Source organism: Stylophora pistillata, chromosome 7 (genome assembly GCF_964205215.1).
Source record: "Stylophora pistillata chromosome 7, jaStyPist1.2, whole genome shotgun sequence".
Classification (NCBI taxonomy): Eukaryota; Metazoa; Cnidaria; class Anthozoa; order Scleractinia; family Pocilloporidae; genus Stylophora; species Stylophora pistillata.
In genome coordinates, this window is record NC_142525.1 from 24,280,676 (window position 1) to 24,285,977 (window position 5,302).

At 40.6% G+C, this 5,302-nt stretch overlaps 1 pseudogene; it reads right to left on the reverse strand.

The window, feature by feature from the left end:
• Positions 1–834: 834 nt before the first annotated feature.
• On the reverse strand, positions 835–4,722 carry LOC148727191 (uncharacterized; annotated as a pseudogene).
• Between the last annotated feature and the right edge of the window lie 580 nt (positions 4,723–5,302).

Sequence of the window (5,302 nt, forward strand, 5' to 3'; positions counted from 1 at the left end):
GAAGAAAACCGTTCATACTGTAGCCATGAGGCATGGAATAAAAACAGGGGAAGAGGCAGCAGCTGCATATGCTGACAGTGTGGAGTGTAATGTTTTCCCTGCCGGAATTGTCATCAACCCCTCCCGCCCTCATCTGGTTTCTTCTCCAGATGGAAGAGTGTATGATCCATCAGAAGTCAATCCCTGGGGGCTGCTGGAAATCAAGTGCCCTCTTAAGGATTCCATCTTTGAGCTTAAATATCTCAAATGCGTAAATGTAAGCTACAGACTAAAAACAACACACAGCTATTACTACCAGGTCATGGGACAATTGCTGCTAACTGGTTGTCAATGGGTAGATTTTTATGCTTACTGCAAAACTGACTTTCATTGTGAAAGATTGAGGTTTGAAGCAGAATTTTGTTCAGAAGTGAAAATGAAATTGGATCAGAATTATTTTGAATACCTTCTTCCTAAATTGTTACAGGTGGTGGCATAGCCACGCTTTGGAAGCAAAGTTGGAAAAATGAGTAGAACTAAGCCAACCCTACAATTTTTGGAAATCCTAGAAATGAGATGTACATGTATGCTGACTGGGCTTCTACCAGCAATAGGTACTAGACTAGTGTTAATGTTAAGGAAGGAAATTAACATTCTCTTTCCTATTTCATCTCCCTGGGTAGGAGGAATAGAAATTGTCTGGAATCACACAAATTAAAAAAACTTTCTTTGTTCAATTCAAATAAATCAGTTTTGGTTTATTAAGCACATATTGTAAAGAACTTGGTTAACTTAGTTGAGGTGTCACAAATCTTATGATTGTAGCAATGTTTGGTAAACAAAACCAGTGGGAAATTGAGGTTTCAATATAGTGGCCTTCTAAAATTTTTCAGAAGGCAGCATATTGTCCAAATTTGGTTTACTGAGCCAGCCAATGAGAGAGGTAAAACTCTTTCAAAAATTTGCTACTCTTTTATTCGTCTGATTGCCTTCTCAACATGGATACAGAGGTGGGCAATCTGGTGGGTATCTGTCACTTCTTTAGCAGTGAGTTGTAAGGACTTTGTTCTTGACAAGAATGGTGGGATTGTCAACTTAGCTTTTTTAGTTTCCAATAAATCCTGAATTAGGAAGCCCTTGTCTGCCATTACCTGGTCTCCCTCTTCAACAAGCGACAGAAATCCACTGCGCCTTGTTATTTCTTTGTCGGATATACTTCCTTGATATAGGGAACTTACAAATGTTACTGCACCATGTGGAGCTATACCAACTAAGCATTTAAATGTTGTGAATGACTTGTAGGTAGAACAAGTTTCTGAGTTTAAGACCTTGGAGCTAGGCCTTTGGAGTTTAATTTCAGTGCAGTCAAGGACTACCCTTGTTTTAGGGTATGTAGTTTTAAAGCATCGAGGCGTACTACTTTCGATCTGAGCACTTGTGGGCCAAATTGGCACTTGGCCAAGCATTGTGTACAGAAAATTTGCCCAAGTTATAATCACTCTACTGACAGTACTTTTGGTAATATTGAATCTCACTCCTAGGTCTGTCTCGAGCAAACCTACTCTCATTCTGTTAAAAAATAAAAGCAGTTGGTCGTAGAGTGACAATGCAAAATTACCACTGCTACGCCTTCGCTGGTAGTTTTCTTTACCTCTGCCTCGTTTTGATCTGGGACCATTTTATCATGGTTTTTGCATACGGCTCAACTTATTTGTAAAAGCTATCAAATCGTTCTTTCGATGTAAAGCCTGTGTAAAATGTCAGCAATTCAGGATCCTTCGAGATGTTTTCCCTTCCAAACTTGGACTCTTGAAGATCTTTGACTTGTTGCTCTAAATGTTTGATTCTGGCCTTAAGGAGGCTAGATATAGTTTCTTTTACGCGCGCAGACTGGGTTCTAATTTGCAAAAAAAAAAAAAAATAAATAAATAAAACACAAACAAACAAACATGGCCGCCGCGCTCAGGTCAGAATCATTTTTTCATTTGCCTAGTAGCCTGTTTTACGCCTCTAGGTAGGCTGCCTACACTTTCTTCTAACTGTATTAGTAGTGTGTTTCAAAAACGGAAAGCTACAACACTCTCAAGTGACCAAAATACGCGTGAATTCGGCCGCAAACACGATCGCGATCGTAGGAGCTATTTTACCATATCGTGGCTGGTTTTCGGAACACTAAACAGGTGCTACCTACATGCAATATCAGCAGCTACGCTTCTCGTGTAAACAAGTCACTGTCAAAACTGTGAATGGTGAGAGAACTTTGCTCAAAGAGAATGTTCCAGTACACTCCTTAGCGAACGTCTTCAATGTTTTACCACTTTCCTTTCCAGCAGTACACATTGTCACACCGTTTTAATTGGCCATAATTCTTGTGTATTCGACACTCCAACACTCCTACGATGTGCTGGAAATTCAAATAAAGAAACATCGTCGAAGAAAGTGTTTTTCGCCGATAGCCTTACACTCATCAAAACACTCGCTAAAGGTGGTAACGCTCTTCTCAATCCTGACGGAAAACCATGAAAAAGCAATCTCCCTTCTGTGTATCAAGCTGTTTTTGATGAAGATTTCAACGCACACGATGCTTTGGAAGATGTATGCGTATGCGCCCTCCACTTTGTCCTCTTTCAATCCCCGTTGCAGCTAACAAGTGCTGACATTGTAAACAACAGCATGTGAAATCCGCTTCCTTCGCTTTCGTAGACTTGGACTTTCTTGACGGACGCCACGAACGCATGTAAACTTTCAAAGACAAGCTCTATTCACAGGGCGATAACGGGCTCCTCGCCAAAGAAAACATCATTCAGAAAATTGCAGAAAGCGGTCTGTGTTACGATGACTTAAAAGAACTTTACAAAAACGGTGGGAAGGAAGCACTGGTCTCCATTCTCAGCAAATCGCCAACCGTCGTGTCCATCAGCTCCAAGAGAAACAAAACATCCCGACACTTTGCACAAAATAATGCAGCACTTTGAAGGCAAATAGAGCAGCAGCCATTTCCAGGCGCAATCCACCCAGAAGGTGAACCTCTCTTAGCAAAATAAAGCCCTTTAGGAGAGCGCGAAGGACGTTCGGCGAAGAAGACGTCCAAAACCTTCTGGCGTCCATGGCAAGTATCGTGGCGTGACAAAAATTTTGCGCATGCGCAATTGCCCATCTTGTGGAGTCGAAATTTTCGGAAGTTTGAAACTTTAGACTAACGTATTTCCGTTTCCGCTCGGTGAATTTTTTTTTTTTATTTTTTGCACGTTAACTTTGAACGGCTCATTGCGTGTTTTACACAAATTCGAAAAAATTCTGTCAGAGGGAAAAAAAGTTAACGATGAATTCTAAAAAAGGCCTCTTTTCCTTAAACTTTCTGACAGAATTTTTTTAAACTTAACAGTCAAGCAGACCAAGACAGTCAAAGGACGCATGCAAAATCTAAAATAAATTCACCGTCCAGTTTTTAAGAAAATTCAAGTCAATTCTAATTTTGGACCCAGCATTGTAAGCCAGCAACGTTGCCATGGAAACGAATTTTTCAATATATTTACAACAAACTGATTCTTCAATAATATCTTTATTTCAGGGGAAAATGTGATCGCGATTCGTTAAAGCTAAGCTTCTTGATTTTAGTTTAAATATCTTGCATCAGAAAAGTGAAAAACTATATCCAGCCTCCTTAAGTATTTCAATTTGTTCCTCAGGGCTCAGTTCGTCAGGCTGACTGTTTTCGTTTCCGTTCCGTCCATAGACATTACTTGCATTGGCTCAGCACCAGCGTTGGTTTCCTGTCCTGCTGACTCAGTCTCCTCTTCTTCCATCTCGACATCTTGCTGGATTGAATCGACAAAGAATTGACGTCGCTGCTCCTGTGATTGCTGTTCGGCAATAACTTTTGACTCTTGCAATTTGTTTGGTCGGCGCTCCTTACCCTCCTTGGTCCATGCAAACTTTGATGGCACAGCTCCACGTTTTAGGCGTGTAAGCCCAGTTATAGTCTTATACATATCGTCTGGCTTGAAGTGAGCCGAGCACACAAGAGTAGAACCTTTCTTGATCTGGGAAATTAGTTTAAGACCGCAAATTATAACGCGAATAAACGAGGGCCGGAGAATCTCTTTTAATACATTATACAAAATCCGAGTTCACAAAAACAAACAAAACATTGCCATGTGCGTTTGACTGCTTGCGCCAAAAGTAAAATGAAAAATAGAAAGTAAAAGACGAGTAAATTCCTTAAATGACTCTAGTGTTCTGGATACGAAAAAAGTAGACATTTTACAAAACGTGTACAGGCTGTGTTTTAAATCGAAAGCAAAAAGTCGGTCGCTAGTAACACGTGCGTCTGACAACTCGCCGGTCACGGCTCGATTCTTACCTCAAAATCTAGCCCTTCATCTCGCTTTATAGCGGCAATCCATTTCGATCTCAATAAAGAATTTGAAGTTGAAAAAAGATAAATTCTTGCCACTCTGATTTCTCTTGTCATTCGTATAGAAGTTAACAGAGCAATGATCGTGGGCCATGCTTACTTGTCATATATTCCTACTGTAACACTAGTGTAACACACCCCAAAGTTTATGCCCGTCCAGCCTCGATTTGGTGCGGCATGGAATCCAAGATGGCGCTGCGTGAGAAGGGTGTATGCCGATTGAAAAATTGGGCGGTTCTTGGCTAGTTTCTTTCGTATTTTAAAGAGAAGGAAAACTGCACTATAACTTAACAGGACGGCAATTTTGCAGTCAGGTAAAAAAAAAAAAAAAAAGCTCAAGTCATCTTATTTACGCACGGGCGTGCGTAAATAAAGATTTTGTTCATAGCGGCTCAATAGGACTTAGATAGGGCAAGCACGCGCGCTATGTCGTAAACTTGTATTGAGCGAATGAATTTTGCTACTTCAAAATAGATTTAAGAAAGTGGTAATTGAGGTTCGTATAGTGCAACTTCGGTCTGAAATCATACATGTCATGATCTCAAATCAAACTGACGTTGTGCACTCGTTTGACTTTGAAATTACGGGAATTATTTAGATTTAATAAAGTGGTAATTGAGGTTGGTGTTGTGGAATTTTGGTCTGAAATCATACTTGTGATTTCAAAGCAAACTCACGCTGCGTTGTCACTTTTCATGGTATGTCGCTTCCTTTAGTCGTGGAACACGGCACGAGAAATGACAATGGTATTCCGTGGACTGGACTGGACTGGACTGGACTGGACTGGACTGTACTAGTAAAACGTGGATTGGTAAAGCGCGGACTAGTAAAACGCAGACTAGTAAAATGAGGACTAGTAAAACGCGGACTAGTAAAACGCGGACTAGTAAAACGCGGACTGGTAAA